The following is a 22,673-nucleotide window of genomic DNA, read 5'->3' on the forward strand; positions in this document are numbered from 1 at the left end:
AATTTCCTGCTGGATGGCCCAGAACCAGAGCTGCATCGCCTCTCTGCCCAGGGGAAGTGACCCTGCCCCCCCCACTTTTGTTGAGGTAGTGCATGGCCACTGTGTTGTCCGTCAGATTCAGGACATTCTTCCCTTGCACAGTCGGCAGAAAAGCCTTCAGAGCTAGCCTGATGGCCCTCAGCTCCAACAGATTGGTATGGAGTCCGGACTCCGAAGGTGACCAACGACCACTGACTGTCAACCCGTTGGCATGAGCTCCCCCATCCTGTGAGGGGTGCGTCCGTCACGATTGCCACCACCGGCCAGGGTAGTCCAAATGGAGCCCTCTTCATCAGATTGCCTTCGACGGCCCACCACAGAAGATCCTGGGCGACCGAGGGCAGCACCAAAACGCGATTCGACATCGTGCCGGAGGACTGTGACCACTGCATCTTGAGAGCCCACTGCAGAGATCTCATCCGCAGCCTGGCCTCTGGCACCAGGAGAATGTAGGATGCTATGAGGCCGAGCAACCTCAAGAACTCGAACTCTGGGAGACTTTGGGGATGTTGAAACTTGTTCACCATCTGCAGAATGTGATGAGCCCTCACCTGGGCAGGAAAACAGCCCCAGGGATGTGTCGAGCACTGCTCCGATGTACTGGAGCCGATGGGTAGGCGTCAAGTGGGATTTCTTTAAGTTGAGGGAGAAGCCCAGCCTGTGAAGGGAGTGGCAGGTGACTGACAGATGATCCAGGACTTGCTCGGGAGAACGTGCCCTGATCAACAAATCGTCCAGGTAGGGGTAGACGTGAATCCCTTCTTTCTTGAGATATGCTGCCACCACCATCATGAACTTGGTGAAAACCCTCTGGGCGGAGGTCAATCCGAACGGCAGGACCCGAAACTGAAAGTGCGAGTCGCCAACCGCAAACCTAAGGAACTTCTTGTGCTTGGGATGAATCGGCACATGAAAGTAAGCGTCCTTGAGGTCCAGAGACACCAACCAGTCCTGAAGTTGAAGGGCCTGGAGGACTTGAGAGAGAGTAACCACCATGAACTTGTCCTTCCCGAGTAGCTTGTTCAAAACGCGCAAGTCCATGATGGGTCTCAATCCCCCGTCTTTCTTCAGGATCAAAAAATAAGGTGAATACCATCCCTTGTTCCTCTCCGCTACAAGCACCAGTTCTATGGCGCCTTTCTCCAGCAGGGATTTCATTTCCTGCGCAAGGAGCTGATCCGGACTCTTCAAAGAGACATTCCTTGGTGGATTGTCACGAGGCCTCTGCCGGAAAGGAAGACAGTAGCCGTGGGCTATGATCTCCAGAAACCCACATATCTGAAGTAATGGGACGCCATTCTACAAGAGGCTGCGCCAGCCTTCCCCCAACCGGCGAACCATGGGACATGGCCTCATGTTAGGCAGAAACATGTGCAGTTCCCCCTGGGACCACTGCAAAAGATTTAAGACTACAGGTGTTTGGCAGTAAACCCACTTGGTAGCAGTCTGTACCACACAGATTCACTTGGTAGCTGTGGCTGAGCAGTCAGACCTCCCTCAAGAAGAGTTAGGCAGTGTACAGAGTATTCACAATAGGTCAAAAGAGCACAGTAGAACAAGTAAACACTGACCAGAGCTTGGTGTAAAAGAGATGAACAAGTTACTTACCAACTGTAACGTTCTTTCTACTGGATGTTCCTCCCACGTATTCCTCATCTTGTGATAAATCGTTATCTCCAGCTTCGTAAAAAAATTTGCTCGGCAGAGGGTGCTGTGCTCGAGGTCGTGGCATCGATTGTCCCTCGACGTACTCCGTACTCTGTCGACGTCACCGATGGTATAAGTAGCTCGAGCCGCGCCTGTTGCTTCAGTTCTGTTTTTTCGATGAAATATATATAGGAGGAACACCCAGGCGTGTCCCATGACTGATACATTCTTCGTGAGAGGAAAGTGTAAGAACACGTAAACTGTACTGTGGGGTTGGATGGGAGGGTCGATGAGGAATACGTGGGAGGAACATCCAGTCGAAAGAACGTTACAGTTGGTAAGTAACTTGTTCTTCGAATGGATTGTGTCCTCCCACGTATTCCTCATCTTGTGATAGGCTCCCATAGCAGTATCAATTTTTGGAGGTGGGAATACCATTTCAGTTTTCGTGGACAGAATGCAGAACTGCCCTTGCAAATAAACCCTCGTCAGAGGAGGCAGTGTCCAAACAATAACGTTTAACAAAGGTATGTATTGTTTTCCAGGTTGCAGCTGCACAAATGTCTGCTGCCGGGACTCCCCTCTTTAGAGCCGCAGAAGTAGCCATTCCCCTTGTAGAATGGGCACGAAGACCATCTGGTGGTTCTTTTCCCGCTAATCTGTAGCATTCAACTATGGCTAATATGATCCAGCGGGAAATGGTCTGTTCTGTTACAGATAAGCCTAATTTTTGACCAGTGTAACCCACAAATAGTTAGTCATCTTGTCTCAATTTAGCCATCCTTGAGATGTAAAAACTAAGAGCCCTCTTGGGATCTAGTCTGTGTAATCTCTCCTCTTCTTTGCCCAGATGAGGAGGAGGATAAAACGTAGGAAGTACTATTTTTTGTGACAAATGGAAGTCCGAGACTACTTTTGGCAAAAATGAAGGTTTAACTTTAAGGACTACCTTATCTTTATAAAAAATAGTATATGGTGGTTTGCATGAGAGAGCCTGAAGTTCGCTAACCCTGCGGGCCGATGATAGGGCCACAAGTAGGACGGTTTTTAAAGTCAAAAGCCTCAATGGACATGAGTGCAGAGGCTCAAAAGGTATGCAAGTCAAGAATTTTAATACTAAATTTAAGTCCACGGCTGGTACATGAAAAGGGACTGGAGGGTATACATTAGTGAGCCCCTTTAAGAATTGAACTATTAACGGTATTTTGAAATATGAAACCTCTTCCGAGGAGCGCTTGAAAATGGATAGCGCAGCAAGGTATCCTTTTATTGTTCCTATTTGGAGCCCCAGATTATCTAGATGTAGCAGAAAGGAAAGCACCATTGGGGTGCCACACTGAAAAGGGTCCACATCCTTATCTTTGCACAAGTTACTAAACCTATTCCAGCGACATCGGTACAAAGACTTTGTTGCTGGTCTTCTGGCCGAAAGCAAGATTTCCATTAAGTCATCTGGAAGATCCCAATCCTTGTATCTCAACCTCTCAGAAACCATGCGTGAAGGTTGAGTGTTTTGACCTCTGGATGGAGAACCCGACCTTCCTCTTGCGAGAGAAGATCCTCTTTTGCAGAAGACGTATTGGAGGGCAGATGGACATGTCTAGAAGGTCCAGGTACCACGTCCTCCTGGCCCAATCCAGGGCAATTAGGATCATGGTTTTCCTGAACTTTCTCAACCTCCTGATTACTTGAGGAATCACGGGGACTGGGGGAAACGCGTAAAGTAGTGGAAACTTCCACTCCACTACGAATGCGTCTCCCAGAGCTCCTCTTTGAGGAAATTCCCTTGAGCAGTACTGATCGCACTTCCGGTTGATCGCGGTGGCGAACAGATCCACTTGAGGGGTTCCCCAAAGGGTGAAGATCTCCAGAAGGACTTCCTGAGCCAACTCCCACTCGTGAGAGACCGTGCTCTTCCTGCTCAGAGCTTCTGCCGCCGTGTTCTTCTCTCCGGCTAGGTGAATTGCCGACAGAGAGATTCCTTCTCGTATTGCCCAGAACCAGAGATGCATTGCCTCTCTGCACAGTGGCAGTGACCCTACTCCTCCTATCTTGTTGAGATAGTACATGGCCACTGTGTTGTCCGTCATTATCAGAACATTTTTTCCCTGGTCACAGGGCAGAAAGGCCTTCAGAGCTAGTCTGATTGCCCTCAGCTCTAATAGGTTGATGTGTAGTTTGGACTCCGATGGAGACCAACGACAGCTGATTGTCAGATCGTTGGTGTGTGCTCCCCACCCCGTGAGTGAGGCGTCCGTCACTACTGTTATCTCCGGCCATGGTTGCCAAAAAGACTCTCCCTTGAGAATGTTGTCGTTGAAAGCCCACCATAGAAGATCCTGAGCAACTGCGCTCGGGACTTGCAGAAGATCCGACATATTCCCTGAGAACTGGGACCACTGAGTTCTGAGTGCCCATTGAAGGGATCTCATTCTCAATCTGGCCTCTGGTACTAGAAAAATGCAGGATGCCTTGAGGCCGAGCAACCTGAGAAAATCGAAGGCCGGTAGACGTTGGCCATTCTGGAATTTTGTAACCATCTGCTGGATGTGGAGAGCTCTCACTTCAGGGGGCGATGCTTTTCCCGATGAAGTGTCCAAGACTGCTCCGATAAACTGGAGTTTCTGGGATGGTATCATGTGGGACTTCTTGAAATTGAGGGAGAAGCCTAGTTTGTGGAGGAAGTGGCAGGTGATCGAAAGATGTTCCTGAGCTTGTTCTGGAGAACTTGCTCTGATCAACCAGTCGTCCGGGTAGGGATATATGTGAATACCTCCTTTCCTGAGACTTGCTGCCACAACCGCCAACAGTTTGGTGAAAACCCTCGGGCGGAGGTCAACCCGAATGGCAGAACTCGAAACTGATAATGAGAATTGCCAATCGCGAACCTCAGGTACTTTCTGTGCTTTGGATGGATTGGCACATGAAAGTAAGCATCCTGAAGGTCCAATGATACCAACCAATCTTGGAATTGGAGAGCCTGAAGGATCTGAGAAAGAGTCACCATCTTGAACTTGTCCTTCCTGAGGAACTTGTTCAAGTTTCTCAAGTCCAAGATGGGTCTCAGTCCTCCGTCCTTTTTTGGGATGAGAAAATATGGGGAGTACCAACCCCTGTTCCTCTCAGCTACAGGTACCAGTTCTATGGCACCTTTCTCTAGCAGCGTTAAAATTTCCTGCAACAGGTGCGGATCCGGAATTTTGACGGAATTGGCTCCCGGTGGATGATTCTGAGGCCTTTTTAGAAAGGGGAGACAGTAACCTTGGGCTACTGTTTCCAGTGCCCAAGCATCTGAGGTAATGCCCCGCCATTCCTTCAGATGTTGAGAGATCCTGCCTCCCACTGGTGTTTTGTGTAACAAGGTCTCAGAGGGATTTGGAGGCGGCTGCAGGAGTGGCTGAGGGTACAGATGCCGCTCCTGAGGCTGATTTTGCACCTCATCCCCGTGTTCCACGAGGGAAGTTCCTTTTGCCCCTTTGAGAGGCCTGTCCTCTTCCTCTACCAAAAGAGGAGTAGTATCGAAAAGAACGACCCCTCCAGGAAGATGAGCCGGAATAGGGTTTTAGAGGCTGGAGCAAAGAGGCGCTAAGTGATTTAGCTGCCGCTTTCAAGGTCTGAAATTTTTCAAGGCTTTCATCAGCCTTTCTGCCAAAGAACCTCGAGCCATCAAAGGGCATGTTGAGGAGTCTAGCTTGCACATCCGGTGCAAATCCCGACTTCCTCAACCACGCAAATCTGCGTAGCACAAAGCTTGCAGCCATGGATCTGCTGATACTATCAGCAGTATCCAGTACAGACTGGAGGCATTCCCCCATTGCCTCCTTCCCGTCTTTGACTATATTCAGGAAGCCTTCCCTTTCCTCGCCTTCCGGAATATGATCAGCCGCCGCCGAAATACAGTCCCACAGGGTATGGGTTAACCTGGCTAGGGTACAGGTGACATTTGCCGACTTAAGTGCCAGACTGCCTGGCGTGAAAACTTTACGTGCCCAGGTGTCCATTTTTTTATCCTCTCTATCTGGAGAGATAGTTGGATAAGCAGTTTGTTTTGAAGTGGATGCTGCTTGAATGACTAAACTCTCTGGAGTCGGATGTTTATTCAAATATTCAGGATCCGATCCAGCTGGTCTGTATTTTCTTGGAAAAGTGCTGTCTGCAGCAGCAATGGTTTCTGGTTTCTCCCAGTTTTTCTCCACAGTCCTTTGAAGGGCCCTGTGAAAAAGGAGAACAGGATCCTTCTGAGGTCCCTTGACGATAATATCCGTCATGTCATCTTGTTCAAAAATGGGTGAAGTATTACCCCAACCCATGTATTCAACTATCCTGGTCATAAGACCCCTGTACCCAGCATCTGCATGTTCTGCAGGATCAGGTTTGGCGAACTCTAATTCTGGGGCTGTGTCAACTCCACTGGCAGAATGTAGAGTATCACTCAGGTCTCTCATTCTGGATTCCTGGTCAATAAGTTCTTCAGGAACTTGTCTTGTCCCATAAGTAACTCCCAAAGGAGTAACTTAGTCTTCTTCTGAAGCAGACTCTTCATAAATTGCAGACATAGACTTGAAAAAGTCTGATCTGGGCAAAGGAGTGAATCTCCTTTCTTCCTCTTCCATCTGCTTCGAAGGAAATGGCAAATCCCTCGAAGTTTGAGGGTGTCTTCGAAGTCTTCGAAGATGACTTCAATAATGGCGTCGATGACGCATGTGGTTTTGGTGTCGAAATTATCGACGTCAAGGGCGTCAACGAAGTCGTCGAAGTCTTGTGTTTCTTGGCCGGCACTGGAGAGGTGCTCGACTCTCGAGGTTTCGACGGTTTTACGTCAACTCAAGGTTTTTTGTATTCTTCGACACTACTGGTCTTAGCCATAGTAGCCTTGGACTTCCCTTTATCGTCCAACGGAGCAACCTTAGGGGTATGGATTTTTCGAGGTTCTTTCGAGGGGGTCGAGGCCGCATTCTCAAAAACCTCCATCATCTTTTTGCGGAATTCTTCCCACTTACTGGGAGAATCCGATTTAGTCGGACAACGAATTTCTTCGGTCGACTCTGATGAAGAAGTTGATGAGGGAGATCTATGTCTCCTCTTCATTTTTTTTGATGACGACGAAGAATGTCTCGATCTTCTTCTAGATCGAGATCTCTTCGAGTGCCTATGGCGATCCAATCCCTTAGAATCGGTCGCTTTCTTATGTTTTTTTGACGAAACCTTTTTTGAGGCCTCCCTCTCCACCGACAGTTTACCTTTCCTCTCACGAAGAGCTTTTTCGGTCCTCGATTGGCAGGAGCCGCAGTCGTCGGTTCGGTGACTGGAACCGAGACACCAGAGACAAATCCGGTGGGGATCGGTAATCGACATCTTAGACCCACAGTCTGCACACTTTTTAAACCCAGTTCTGGGTGTCGAAGGTGTCGAAGATGATGACATTTTCTTCGCAGAAAATAGAAGTGCGCCGTTCTCGATAGCAAAGCGATCGGAAAAACGGAACTAAAGCAACGGGCGCGGCTCGAGCTACTTATACCATCAGTGACGTCGACAGAGTACGGAGTACGTCGAGGGACAATCGACGCCACGACCTCGAGCACAGCGCCCTCTGCCGAGAATTTTTTTTTTTCCGAAGCAGCAAAGCTGGAGATAATGATTTATCACAAGATGAGGAATACTTGGGAGGACACAATCCATTCGAAATAATGATTTATTTAAAAATCACATCTAAAAAAAACACACAGGCACTAATAGTAAGCAGTTCAAAAACACGGCCACTAAAAGATATACACTCCCTTAGAAGAATATTAGACAAGTCTTAAGTAAAGCCCCACTTATTTTCAGACAGCGGTGAGCGCTTAACGCAGATGGCACTCTAATAATTCGTTTTAAAAGGGAGAGAAAAGCAGAGTATAATTTGAAACAGATCCCAACACTTTCACAAGAACAAAACAAGAGAGGAAGGCAAGTAAAACCGTGAAGTTAGAGTTCAGTAGGCCGGATCCACTTTAAGAGGATCAGAACGAAATGTGTCCAAGGTCACACGGATGAAGTGCACAAGAGTCTTGCAAAGGTTCAAAAAGAGTTGGACCAAAAGAAAGGGACCAGTTAGAAGGCCAAGGCAGCTAGCCCAGTCCAGAAGGTTAAGGGATTATTATTACTTTGTAGCAATCTTTAGAAAGGGAGGCCTGGCGGACACAGTACCTTAAAGTGGTGAGAATACTCGCGCAGGGGCAGTTGTTCCTGGCAGCGGATGCAAGTCGGTGCTTCGTCCGGGGGAAGAGAGGATCTCGTCAGGGAGGAAGACAGGAGCCAGTTGCACTGCCAGGGAACAAACCAGCCGCAGAGTTCTCCGGTAAAAGGAGCGGTGCTTTTATTCGCGGTCCATTGGTAAGTGGCTATCCGGTTGCCGGGGTGCTTGGCACGGGCAATTCGACCACAAGACGTCCTGGGATGCGAGGAAAGGGTAAACTGGTTGTGCCCACCAGTCAGGGGAAGAAGCCTCTCCAGCCGGGAGATCTTCTCTGTCGTCGGGAAGTGGTGAGTCGGTTCCGCAGGGCTCCACCGGTGGTGTCGTCGTGGTAGGTCGGCTCAGCTTCTCCCTCGTCGGATTCTCAGGTCCTGTGGCGACTTCTGAAGTTCCAGTCCCCAACGCCCTGCTTTTATGCAGCACACCCCCATTCACTCAGCCTAGCTGTCAATCAAACATGCTAAGTGGTGAGCCAGCCGGCTCACCACTTGGGCCAATCACACAAGAGTGCGACTTGAGTTACCAAGGTAACTCAGTCCAGGGTGCCTAAACCCCCTCCTACACCCCCTGTGGTACCCAGACAGAGTGGCACCACTTTTGGAGGCTTCTGTGGAAAAGCCTGCCAAAAAGTGGAACAAAGGGCTCGACTTGGGTTGGAGTCACAGAAGAGAACACAAATGCCATTTTAGAATCGAGTCCTGGCAAAAAATACCAACCGGCGAATTAATATTAAATAAATAAACCGGCGGTATGTTCGAGGCTATGAGAATTAAATAATTAAAGTTGGTAGCCTCGAACAATGGGAAAATCCCATATGGATATATTTGCGGTCGAATATAAAAAGTAGTATCCACTGCCACCAGCCAAAACTCGATCAGGGGGGACGGAGACGTGCCCCCTCGACTAACAGAACCCAGGGCAATCGAATTGCCCCGACCAGTACGTCCGCAATATGATGGTTTGTACTGGTTTCTGTTCATAATTTGGGACTAGTAAAGCCAATGGTGACTTTACATGCCCTGAGAGACAGTAGTCAGTCCCAGGAATGGAGTCTATGGTGGGGTGTCACTATGACACCCCTGTGTTACTGCACGGAGGGTGCTGTGTAACACCCATAGTAAAAACACATGAGACCTTATGGAGTAAAGGACCCCATAGCCCATAAAACACAAACAGTCAAAGGAACACCATAAATCATGTCCAAGAGTGGGAGAAAAAGAGTCTCGCTCTTGGCAGGAGAAAAAAAACAAACTCCAGAAATCCAGCAAAGCTGCTGGGGGACTCACTAGGTTAGGAAATTCAGCCTAAAGAGAGAATTCTCCCTAACACCTCATGACTGAGCTGAAGTGGCTGCGGCATTGCCTGAGGGTAAGGAACAAGTTACTTACCTGTAACTGTTGTTCTCCAGCATGGGTCTGGCATGGATTCACATGCTCATGAATATTCCCCGTCGTCAGGCTGGGAATCCTCGGTAAAGAAAAAACCAGTATCAGTTTCGTTTCTGATCTGTCTTTCGTAGTAGTAACCAATCACTGGTCTCTGCGTCATACTGACCACAGCCAATGACTGCCCTCTACCTAAGCCCCGCCTCTGGCAGCCATCTTCAGATTTGGAAGCACGTGAAGTGGCAGTATGACCAAGTGAAGAGCCGCAGAGGGGTAGGCGGGAGGGTTCGCATGTGAATCCATGCCAGACCCATGCTGGAGAACAACAGTTACAGGTAAGTAACTTGTTCCTTCTCCAGCATGGGGTCTGGCATGGATTCACATGCTCATGAATAAAGAATACATAGCAGTACACACATGCACAACCACGGGAGGTGGCAAAGGCTCAACATTAAGCATTACATCAAACTCAACATTAAGCAATCTTACCTCCTCACCAGGCTCACCTCAGGCGAACAGGTTGCGCAGCACTGCTTGGCCGACCCTGGACTCCTCCCTGGAATCCCGATCGACGCAGTAGAATTTCGTGAAGGTGTGCGTCAACCTCCACGTAGCAGCCCTGCATATGTCCAGCAGGGGCACACCAGATAGGAACGCCGTGGTAGCTGCGATCGCTCTGGTGGAATGGGCTCTCGGACGGCCAGGCAGCGGTCGGTTTGCCAAACGATGACAGTACATGATACAGCCGGAGAGCCATCTGGAAATGGAAGCCTTCGAGAGAGCCTTCCCCTGATTGACAGGTCCAAAGTTCACAAAGTTGTGACGTCTTCCGAAAACACTTTGTGCGGTCCACGTAGAACTTCAGCGCTCTAGCCACATCAAGCGAGTGCAAAGTCCTCTCAGCCGGCGACGGGAAGAACACAGGCAAAACCAAGGGTTCGTTGAGGTGGAAGTCCGACGGCACCTTGGGCATGAAGGAGGGGTGCGTCCTGAGCACCACCCTCGTGTCGTGAAAAGTCAAGTATGGTGGCTTGCAAGATAGGGCCTGGATCTCTCCCACTCGTCGTGCGGAGGTGATGGCCACAAGAAACGCTGTTTTCCACGACAGGAACTTCAACGGGGCCGAGTGCAGAGGCTCGAACGGAGGTCCCATGAGCTTGGTCAGCACCACGTTGAGCTCCCACGCCGGGGCCGGAGCCTTCACCGGCGGGAACGATCTGAACAGTCCCTTCATGAACTCTTTCACCAGACGATGAGACCACAAGGACGTCCGCCCCGTGGTTCTGGTGTATCGGGAGATCGCAGCAAGATGAATCTTGATGGACGCGTGTGCCAGTCCAGCCTTGGCCAGCGTCAACAGGTACGGCAGTACCTGGGGAGCCGTAATCCTTAGAGGGTTAATCTTCTGTGCGTGGCACCAGACAGAGAACCTCTTCCATTTGTGTCCGTAGCATTTAAGAGTCGAGGACGCCCTGGCCTTTGCAAGAACCTCTCTGCAGTCGGCCGGTATGTCGTATCCTCCAAACTCTAGCGCTGCAGGAGCCAGGCCTGCAAGTTTAGCGACTTCGGGTCGTGGTGGAGGATGGCGCCTCCTTCCCTGGAGAGCAGATCCGCGTCCACTGGCAGCTTGATTGACGGGGACGCTGACAAGTCCAGAAGGTCCGGGAACCATATCTGCCTCGGCCACGCAGGTGCGACGAGGATCATCCTGCACCGTGACCTCTTGAGCTGGTTGATGAGCCGGATCAGCAGTGGCAGTGGAGGGAACGCGTATAGGAACAGGCCTTCCCAGGGGAACGAGAAAGCATCGCCCATGCTCCTCGGCTGGGGAAACCTGCTGGCGAACCTCCGGCACTTGGAGTTTGTCGCCGTCGCGAACAGGTCGATCTGGGGTGTGCCCCACCGTCGGAAGAGGCGATCCACTAGATCCTGCCGTAGTTCCCACTCGTGGCACGAGCGCAGCTTCCTGCTGAGTGAGTCGGCGATGGTGTTTTTTATCCCTGCCAGATGAAACGGCACCAGAAACATCCTTTGGGCGACGGCCCAATGCCACAGGTCCTGCGCCTCCTTGGACAGTGCTGGGGACCTGGTTCCGCCCTGTTTCCTGATGTAAAACATGGTGGTGGTGTTGTCGGTGAAGATCCTCACCACCTTGCCCTTGAGGGACGGAAGGAAGGATCTGAGGGCCCAAAACACTGCACGGAGCTCCAGGACGTTGATATGGAGGGACTTCTCCGTCGGGAGCCAAAGGCCTCTCGCGTGCAGATTTTCGGTGTGCGCTCCCCACCCTTCCAGGGAGGCATCCGTGGTCACCGTCTCCTGGTGGCCTGGGGTCTGGAAGTCCATGCCTGCCGTCAGATGCGCGCGGGTGCCCCACCACCGGATCGCTCGTCGGAAACTCTCGTCGAGTGTGATCCTCTCCTCGAAGTCGCCCGTCGTTTGGATCCAGCGCACGTCCAGGAACTCCTGCAACGGGCGCATCCGGAGCCTGCACATGGGAATGAGGTAGATCCAAGAAGACATCATTCCGAGGAGGGACTTGATGGACCTCACCTTGGCCGTGTCAGCAACCAACATCCGCTGTACCTTGCCCAGGATGGCCCTGGTCCTTTCCTCCGACGGGGAGGCCAGAAGGGACACTGTGTCGAGCTTCGCTCCCAGAAACAGTGCGTCTTGCGCGGGTACCAGGTGGGACTTGGCGTAGTTCACGGAGAATCCCAGGTCCGTGAGAAGTTGGACGGTCATTGCCGTGTGCTCCACGGCGAGCTCCCTCGTCTTGGCTCGGATGAGCCAGTCGTCCAGGTAGGGGTAGACGTGGATCCCCTCTCGGCGCAGCTGCGCCGCCACTGGTGCAAGGCACTTGGTGAATACCCTGGGAGCCGACCGTAGACCGAAGGGAAGGGCTCTGAACTGATAGTGATGCCCTTGAACCACGAACCTGAGAAATTTTCGGTGCCCTTTTAGGATGGGAATATGGAAGTAGGCATCCTCCAAATCCAACGACGACAGGAAGTCTCCCTCCTCCAGTTGCCCCAGGACGTGCTGGAGGGTGACCATCCGGAACTTCTGTGCCTTGATGAACTTGTTCAGCCGTTGTAGGTCTAGGATGGGGCGCCATCCTCCCGTCTTCTTCTTCACAAGGAAGTATCTTGAGTAAACTCCGGAGCCCTGAAGCCTCTTTGGGACGAGTTCGATGGCACCCTTCCTGAGCATCGCCTTTACCTCCCGGAGAAGCTGAGGGACGTGAAGCTCTTTCCTGGCCACAGGGGGGACGCGCGGGCACCTTCTTTGAAACTCGAGCGCGTGGCCCTGGGACGCCCGTCCAGCACCCAACGGTCGGTGGAGATGGACTCCCACACGCTGACGAAGCTCGCCAGCCGGCCTCCCACCGGGGTGCTTCGGTGGGGGCCCGACCCCACGGCCGGTTCAATCCTGCTTAGACGAGGCTTTGCCGCCTTGACCTCCTTGGCGACGACGGCGGGGTCCGCCTGACTTGCCTCGTCCCCTGTAAGCTTCCTGAGACGACGAACGGGCCGCTTGACGGTAGGTGGAAAATCCGCCGCCGGAACCTTTGGAGGCACCCTTGCCTCCGCCGCTCCGAAAGGGCGGCCGCCGTTGCTGGAGAACCCCGAGCGCCCGGGCCGTCTCTGTGTCCGCTTTAATGGCTTGAAGGGAATCGTCCACTGTTTTCCCAAACAGGTTGTTCCTATCGAACGGCATGTCCAGGACTCTGGTCTGTACGTCTTGACGGAAGTCAGTAGCCTTGAGCCATCCACGCCACCCAAGGCACACGCCGTTGCCCAACTGATGAAATCCAGTGTCGGCGATGTCCGTCGCAATCGTGATGGCGTGGTCCGACGCCACCTCACCTTCCTGCAAGATCTCCAGGGCATCCGCCCTCTTGTCGTCCGGTAGGAAGTCCAGCAGGGGAGCCAGTTTGTACCACAGCTCCCTGTCGTAGCGGGCTACGATAGCCAAGGCGTTAGCCGCCTTAATCGTCGTCGCTGCAGACGAGATGACCCTGCGCCCCATCGTGTCCAATTTCTTTCCCTCGCCGTCCGGCGGGGAAGTCGAAGTGGAGGCCGCACCCCCCCCCCCGCTTTCTTCCTGGCCGCCGCGGAGACGACGGAGTCCGGGGTAGGCTGTGCCCGGAGGCACAAGGGGGCCGCGTCCGGGACCCGGTACTTCTTCTCGTACCGGTCTCTTCTAGCCGTTGTCGTGGATGGGTTCTTGAGGAGGGATAGGCCCTCATCCAAATATCGTCCAGTTGAGGTACCGCGAGGACCGTCTTCCTCTTGGCCTCGCGCCGCTGATAAAGGAAACCTTCCTTCTTCTCCTCCGGGCAGAGCTGGAAGAGCTCGGATGCCCTGGCGATCATGGAGTGAAAAGATCCAATCTCGTCGGGCGGGGAAGCCCGGGTGGGAGGAGACGACGGCAGATCCTCGTCGTCCGTACCCGTCGCGGCCGTGTCAGTCCCCGCATCATCCCCTCGAGTCGTGGACGGGGAGGAGGGCTGAACGGGGCGCGACGGCTGAAAAGGAGGTGGAGGGTGAATCCTCCTTTTCTTAGGCGGGGGGCTGCCCGAAGGGCCTGGTTCCGGGTCCCCCGAAGGGAGTGGTTCCTCCACTGGTAACGGCAGTCTCGTCCTTATCTCTGAGCATAAGGACTGTACAGCCAACAAAATGGCCGCCGAGTTGTCTTGCGCACTGGCAGAGGGGAATCCGACGGGCGGTCAGGGGCCCCGTCGGTACCCTCGACGATGTCGTCTCCTGCGTCGGGATCCCTCCTGACGGGCTGGTCTTCTTCCACGCCAACGCCGTGGCTTAAGACCTCGATCAGTTCTTCCTCAGAGGTTGAGGCCGAATCCACGACGACCTCCTGCCCCCCCTTTTTCTTCTCCGTTAGAGGTTTCACGGGGGTCCTGTCAATGGGCATAAAAGAGGACTCCCTCCGCGGTGGCAGGGAGACTCTGAGCCCCGAGGTCGCCACCACTGGTGTAGCCTCCACAGGCTGAGCCAGGGCCGCCGCGACTGTCTCGATAGAGGCCTTGGCCGGATGGATTAAGGCTTTCACCACCTTAGGTGCGCTCACCGCCTTCTCCTTGAGGGGGCGGGACACTGCCTCGCTCCCCCTCCGCTTTCGAGCTCGACCGGGGCCTCTCCAGGAGCTTCGCCGGGTGCTCGGCCTTCCTCTTACCCGACCCAGAGCGTTGGCTCGTGGTTGATGGTGCCGGGGAGGGTGCACCCTGCTTGGCGCCCGTAGAGCCCGACCGTTCGGCGCTCCCGGTGCCAGCGGACTCGCGGTGCTTGGCCTTATGTTGGACCCCCGTCGCCGGGGCGTCCTCAAAGGTCTTAGAAGACCGCTCGGATTTCTTCCTCTTCTTCTCGCCGGACGGGCTCTTCCCTTCCAGCCAGTTGGCGAGACGTTGATGGCGGTCCTTCATGGTCCGCTCCGACATGTTGCCGCAAAACGCACAGTCCGTCTCCACGTGCGTCTTTGTCCTCATGTAGGCAGTGAAGACAAAAGGAGTGTTCGTCTTCCTTAAAGACATTCTGCAGCTGGCATCCAGGGCAGACCCTGAACAGCTTTCCGGGCGTCGAGCTTCCCTTCTCCTGGGCCATGACCGAGATGGGCCTGAGAAACTTCTGGAGTCCTCCAAAAGCGTAGCTCGACGAATCTTCACCCTTGAGGGGCGTGGACGAATCCGACACGGGTCCCCGTTGATCGGATGGAGAGTCGGTGGAGCTTGAGGCTCTTTTGACCGAAAAAAACGAAGTTTTTGAGAAAAAACGTGAAAAAATAGCACTAACGCTCGAGAGCAATAGCACGAGGATCCCAACACATGACCGTGCGGTAAAAATCTGAAGATGGCTGCCAGAGGCGGGGCTTAGGTAGAGGGCAGTCATTGGCTGTGATCAGTATGACGCAGAGACCAGTGATTGGTTACTACTACGAAAGACAGATCAGAAACGAAACTGCTACTGGTTTTTTCTTTACCGAGGATTCCCAGCCTGACGACGGGGAATATTCATGAGCATGTGAATCCATGCCAGACCCCATGCTGGAGAAAGAGGCAACTGCCCAGGTGGCCTTGGCACCTCGAGTACAATGTTTTCCACCTCTGGCACTCCTACGGTGGCCCCTTTGACTTGCAGCCCCTCTCAATCTACCAAAGTAAGAGTAGTATCGAAAGGAACCTCCCCTCCATTGATGTCCCGTAGGACGAAAAGGCAGAGGTTGGCGGACTGAAGCGCTCAACGACTTTGCTGCAGCCTTTGAGGTCTGCAACCTCTCAAGGCTCTCGTCAGCCTTGCTGCCAAAAAGATGTACACCATCAAAGGGAATGTTGAGAAGCAGGGCTTGCACGTCAGGAGCAAACCATGACTTCCGCAACCACGCAAATCTGTGCATCACGGTGCTCGCCGCCATGGACCGGCTGACACAATCTGCCATGTCCAGACCCGACTGAACGGATTCACACATGGCATCCTTGCCATATTGAACAAGAGCAAGAAAACCATCCCGTTCCTCCCCTTCAGGAATATGTTCAGCCGCCAGAGAGACAATTCCACAGAGTATGAGTGAAACATGCTAAGGCACACACAGAGTTGGCTGCCTGTAATGCCATACACCCTGAAGAAAACACTTTCTTCGCCCAGCCATCAAAACGCTTTTCATCCCCATCAGGAGGGATGGTAGGGTACGACGCCTGTTTTGCCGGAGCCGTAGCCGCCTGCACCACCAAACTCTCTGGAGTGGGGTGTGTAGTTAAGTAGCTGGGGTCGCTACTGGCTGGACAGTATTTTTTCGGCAAAGACTTGCCCACTGCTGGGAGACTCTCCGGAGCAGTCCAAGCCGCTGCCATCCTTCTTTGCAAGGCCATATGGAATGGCAGTACCGGGTCAGTTGGTGGACCTTGGTCCAAGATATCTGTCAGGTCATCCTGCAGAAAATCCCCTGGTGGCGCAGACCACCCCAAGTACTCCATCACCCTCGGCATGAGGCGCCGGTACGAGGATTCAGCATGCGTACCCGGCTCAGGCCAGCCAAACTCAACCTCCGCGGAGGTGTCCAGACCACTGGCGTTGTGCAAAGACTGACGCAGGTCTTCTAACTGGCTATGACCAGATAATAGGTCACAGGAACCTCCTCAGGAACCAGACCTTCATCAGACCCTTCATCCACCTCAGAAATATAATCAAGAGGCTGGAATAAATCCCTGGATGAGGGCACAGAACAAGGCACATGTTTGGACTTGGCCAAAGCCTTCCTCGAAGTTTCCACCGGTCTACGGGGCACCTCTGACAAAGCCTCCTTGAAAGGCGTTGACGGAATCAGCGTCAAGCGTGGTGCCGATGGTTTTGACACAGGCCTCGAGGGCGGTGCCCCGAGCGTGTCCTTCGACGGAGTCAATGGCGTCCTCGAAGGCGAAGCCTCGAGAGAGTCCCTCGACTGCCTTGGCGCCGAAGGCGTCGACGTCTTCTTCGAAAGACCTCACAGGCTCCGATGGTCTCGATGGCGTCGAGGACCGGGACCTGGAGCGGGCATGGCTAGTGCAATCCACCTTGTCCGACCGGGACCTCGAAGGTTCCCGGTGATCGCGCTGACCGTTCGAGCCAGAAGGCGTGCGAACGGTGGCTCTAGCACGTTCCCTGCCGGCGTCTTTCGACAGCACGGATGCAACGGAGCCCTGCGACTGAAAAAATCGCCAACATCTCCCTACGAAATGAATCCCATTCCGCAGGAGAGGAATGCTTGTTCGGGACAAGCAACCCGCCGACGTGCAGAGTCCTCAGACGAGAAAGGCGACTGGTGACGGCGCTTCCGGGAGTGCCTCGAAGAGGCAGAAGAATGGCGGGGCCCACTCCGGGACCGAGATCCCCTGGATTTACGCCAACGATGCAGAGAGTCACCCCTCGAATCGTCGGTCGAAAGCCCAGTGGATTTCGACTTCCGGGGCTTGGACACCTTACCGACAGAAAGCTTCTTCTTACGCTCCTTCAAGGCCTTCGATGTTAACGGCTGGCAATCGTCGCAATCGTCCGTGGCGTGGTCCTCCCCAAGGCACCAGAGGCAGGCGCTGTGCGGGTCCGTCAGAGACATCTTGGAACCGCAGTCCCGACACTTCTTGAAACCCGGCCGCGGGGTAGAAGACGAAGACATTAGGAAACCTTCACAAACAAACTGGTTCGAAGAACCGATAGAATAACTAAGAAGAACCGAGGCGCGCCGAGATCTCCGAAGCAAACACATTTGCAGAAAAAATGGAACTGAGGCTAAGGGCGTTGTGCGTCCTACTTGTAACATCTGGTGACGTCGGCTCGACGGAGGCCCTCGAGGACAGCGTATCCAGGTCATCGACGAAGACACCGACATTTTTTTCCAAAGCAGCACAGCTGTGGTGATTATCTGTCATAGATGTGGAATACGTCGGAGGAACCAATCCCTTCCAATAAGTCTGCATGAGGTTGTTGCCTACCTAGAATAACTTTGAGTCATTCAGTAAAGTGTAACATTGGGTTTTCCTTTCCCAGTGCTGTTTAGACAGACAAGAGCCTTTGGTTCCAACTGTCCATTATAAATCATGCACAAGTTAATTGTATAGCTGGGAAAGATCTAACCTGGACTCATTGTGAGATTAATAAAGTATATGGGTTTTACTTACCTTGAGTTAGCTGTGTGCCATCCAAAAATAAGTTACAAGAGTTACTGCGTATCTCAATCTGAGTTTCACTGATCTCAAAAACGCCTGTAATTGAATATTACATCCTTAGGTTTTACTGACCTAGTATTACTGTGTGTGATCACAAAAGTAGTTGTACGCTTTTACTGTACCTGGAATAAGTGTTCCACTAGTCACTAAAAGTATATTATCCAGTTGACAGATTAGGTGATTTGTATTGAGTCACTTTACAACTAGTAGGGTCTACTGTCCTTGCATTACTGAATATAATTGTGAAAGTAACCATTGGTTTTTACTCCCCAAGAATAGGCTTGACCTATACTGAATGTGTATGAAAAGGTTTTGACTTCCCTAGATCTACTGTCAGGTGTTCCAAATAAGGTTTATGCTTTGGTCTGTAAATCTTCAAGCATAATGTTTTGTTTTCATAATTGCAATTTCATATAATATGTTAGTACTCATTTAACCCTAGATTTATCTGGGCCTACCTGTATTTAAATAAATCCTTCATGTTTACATACATAGTGTTTCTTTGGACCATTTGTATTACAATTTCAGTTGTACTGATTCTACAGCCCTCTCGCCCTGCTAAGATAAGCCTGGCTGCTCCGTCTACGCTAGCATGACCTCCGGTGGTACAGCCTTATACTAAGAGTGGAGTCTAGTACTGCCTCAGTTGAATGGTTTTACTAAGCCCTTAGTTGGACTTCAGAAAAACTGTCATAACAGAGAGAGAGTGCATTTGCGTGTGTGTGTACACGTAGTGAGTGTACATGTATATTATGTGTGAATGCCATGTGGATGTGTTGGTTCTTCCTGGGTGTGCTTGGAAGCAGGGTCAGTGTTAGGCAAGATTGTATGTCGTAACCCTGTGGGAGACTACACCAGCCTTGTCCTCTTGGCAACAGGTAACCCAACCTTTGGTATAGGCCTGTACTACACAAGTTAGTAGTGTGACTGAGCAGCCAGACTTCTCTCAAGAGGGGTCAATGTGAGCTGAAGGGTTGCAACAGAGTTTCACAGTGACAACTATCCAAATAACATTTATACTCCAGGTTGCTTGATTAAATAATTATTTAACAGTCAGTTTTAAAATAAGCCTTCTTTAGAAGGGAGCAAATATGTAACACTTAACTATACTTCAAAATATACACTCTGTTTCAATAAATCAGTAGATACCCTTTTGGGATGGCAAACAGATACTTCCTACACTCTGAGGTGACTTCAATAGTTTGGACACTGTGGACACTGATATCACTGGTACATTAAGAGCAATACTGAATTTGGTGTTAAAAGGAAAAGATTAGGGAAGGAAATAATGGTTAACAAGTTTATCAAACAGGTAAGCACTTTCGAAACCCTCCCCCACCTCCCCCCAATACAATGTAGATTAACCCCTTTGCAGCTACACAAGTAAAGACTGCATGCCTTTTTGGAAGGATAGTAAAACACAAAGTCAGAGGTTAGAAGAGTCTTCAGGGAGCCAGGACAGCCAATGTCAATTGAACAAAGTCTTGGAGAGCTGAGGCACTTCTTGAAGGTAAGTAAAAACAAAGTCTTGCACAATACTATACAGAGTTTTTGTTGAAAAAGAAATCACTGTTGGGCCACAAGCTGGGAGGCTTGTGAAAGCAAGCGACTTTGCAAAAGGCAGCCAATGCAAATCTCAACTGAGAGCAAGCAAGCTACATAACAAGAGGCAAGTACCCCTTAATCCACAGTACCTTAGGGCTTAAGAAATGGTTACAGCTAGCTTCTGTTCCTGTTGTAGTCTGGCTGATTCTGTTGTTCCTGGGCCTCAGTCGAGGGAACAAGAGGGAGGACATCTGGGGACTCCTGCACTACGATTCAACAATGCACAAAGTTCAGATCAGCGGCACTTCTCAGTTTCAGCTACTCGCAAATAGAAACACTTGTTTGTAGGAGCGTTATAAATGCCTGATCATATCACCACCTCGGTTCCTGGACACCTCGTGGACCTTCCTTGCTTCTGGGTTCCAGCCCTCTGTTGAGGTGGCTCAGGGTTGGTCAGCCCCGCTTCAAGGGAGTCCGGAGGATCTTCCTGGAGCTTGTGTCAGGCTTAAAAATGATGCACTCTATTTTGGTGGTCCTGTTCCTTGGCACTCCGTTCCTGCAGCAGCAATGGAAGTACAGTCAGCAGAGAGAGGGGTTCAGTCGAGTTCGTCTTGGGGTCAGTGTTTAAATCAAAGAAAAATATATGCAAGAGTGGGAAAAGGGTCTCACTCTCTCCAGGATAAACATTAAAAGTCCTGAAGTCCAGCAACATAGCTGGGGGTTTCTAAGGTAGAAGGGAATTGGCACATTTCTGAGAATTCTTAGTTTGAATGTTGCATAGTGTGTGATTAGGTGCTGTGTACACTTAGTACCTCCTCGGTGGGGGATATAAATAGGCACCCTTACCCAATCACCTGGTTTACTACAGCTGGAATTCTGAACCTGCACTTCTGGAAGGCTTGCTGCCACGAAGAAGGATCAGAACACTGCATAAGCAACTTTGAGACTCCACCGAATCGGACTGCAGAGCTCTGACTCGACAGAAGATCAGAAGGTACAGACTATCAGCACCCTTCCGCTAATCCAGTCAAGACAACTGGATCACCTCCTACTCGAAGGCCCAGTCTTCCCTGAAACACCTAACCACGCCTGCATTGATGGATCCAGAAGTGGGAGCCCCTTCTTGGTTGTCGGGACCCTGAAGAGTCTCTGCACTATCTGGACTACAGATTCTTCATTAAAAGGACAACATGTACAGGTTCAATCTCCACTCCATCTGAGAAGTTTCAGGGGCCTGTGCTGTTTGTTCTTCAATCACATTGTGAAACTCCCAGTTCATCTTCTGTTGTTCCCCTCGCTGGTGTCTCTGTGGGTAAATCTTGAAAAGCTGCCCTTCACCATCATCCTATCAAGTCGATCCAAACCTCAGAAGCAGAATTCGGAACACCAGGGTGACAGGGGAACCCTGCATGCAACGGCCACAGCCTGTTTGGCTTCCTGGTTCAGAAACCCAACCAGAGAAACACAACCTTCAATAATCATTCATCCCAGGGGTCTTGGGGTGCTACCTGAATTGGTGCATTAGCACCGGATACTTCTGGTCAGCAAATGTGGTGAACAGTGAACGCTCCTGGAAACCGCAAAACCGCCTGGTGCATAAATGCTTCTAGGATACAGGCTATTGCTCTCTTGACTTTCCAGTGCTGCTGGCAAGCCCTTTTCTTCAGCTGGATCAACATTTGGGGAACTGCTTTTTTACTCCAATGCTTGTATGCAGCCTGAACTCCAACTCCAAAGGACGTTCAGAAAATGGTGCCTTGGACACTTCACAAAAGGGAACACTTTTCTAAAATGCCTGCCCCAAATCTGCATAACTGGTTACCATATACCTCTGAAAAAACTCTACTGCCCAAGATCAGAAAAGCAATTCAAATGTTAGTCATTTGTGCATGGTTTTATTTATAAATATATGTTTTATGAAAATCTAGTCTGTGGCCGTTTTCTCATCGGATATTTGTGAAAAGTGTCAACTGTACCTTTTAAAAAATCCCTCACATCCTAAAAGTTCAGCCAGGGCTGCCCTGTCACACGGGGATGAACACCTAGCAAGGAAGGGCATCCAAACCTCTTAAAGGTAGTGTGTCACAGTTTATTACACGGCCTGCAATGAATGTGGCACACAATAAAACGCTTTTAATTTTTTGTATACCAAGGATTCTTTTTGAGTAGGCCTCCTTCCCCTCTCGCACCCAACCTCCACCAGCACCCCATGTCAAAATAGACTAGGAACCAGGCCGGTGTGTATTAACAAGATATTTTATTAATTCATTATTCATAGTAAATGAGGATAATCAAAACACAACAGCCACAAAAACTGTGGCAACACAAATGCAATATCCTTTTTAGAGCGACCAGGTTGAAATAGACTGTTACACTTGCTGTTTTAATGACAAAACAGGAAAATAACCATGCCACACAAAGTGATAGCACCTACAGTTAAGCACTCCTCCCTGTAACACTCCCCCCGCACCACCAAACATCAACTCGACTTAATTCTTTTGAATGGAAGGCAGTGGTAAGGAAAAGGAACATAGGGAAAAAAAAAATAATTACATTTAAAATAATCGGTTTTGATATGAAGCCCATCACCACAATATGGGAAGCCAGCAAAGAAAGGGAAAATCTGCTTTTGTAGCTAAATGGAAGAATGGGGTTTTTATTATTTCTCACAACTGCTATTGGACAGAATAGAAGAAAATGTGTACTGTTTACACTTAGGAGACAGGCACAGTTTTAGAGAATACTAATCAGCACACCAGGGAAAATAGAAATAAAGTACAAAAATCGTTTTTGGGAGAAAGCAAATGCAAATTGAAAATACAGTGGCAAATGGAAATTTGTTTACACTGAGGCGTTGACAGGTAGGCGTTGGGAAAGGGGTTTAGCTCGCAAAGATAAAAATCGGTTTTGATTCAGGATGACAGATGCAAAGATGAATGACACTGGCAAATGAAAATTCGTTTAGCACAGCATCATTTAAACACAGGGACACATTTGTTTTCAGCTCACAAGGGGAATCATTCTTTTGGGCAACTCTTTAATGACTAACAATTAACCACAACACTGGGAAAAAGACTGGTGGTGTTCAACGCCACCAATCCCAATCCTGTGA

The 22,673-nt window shown here is 50.8% G+C and overlaps 1 protein-coding gene across 5 annotated transcripts in view; it reads right to left on the minus strand.

Moving 5' to 3' along the window:
* The window catches only part of FBXO38 (F-box protein 38), a 1,054,306-nt gene that overhangs the window by 577,131 nt on the left and 454,502 nt on the right, over nucleotides 1-22,673 (minus strand). The window lies entirely within an intron of this gene.

Source organism: Ambystoma mexicanum, chromosome 3p, assembly GCF_040938575.1.
Source record: "Ambystoma mexicanum isolate Mex_15411 chromosome 3p, UKY_AmexF1_1, whole genome shotgun sequence".
NCBI classification, from domain to species: domain Eukaryota; kingdom Metazoa; phylum Chordata; class Amphibia; order Caudata; family Ambystomatidae; genus Ambystoma; species Ambystoma mexicanum.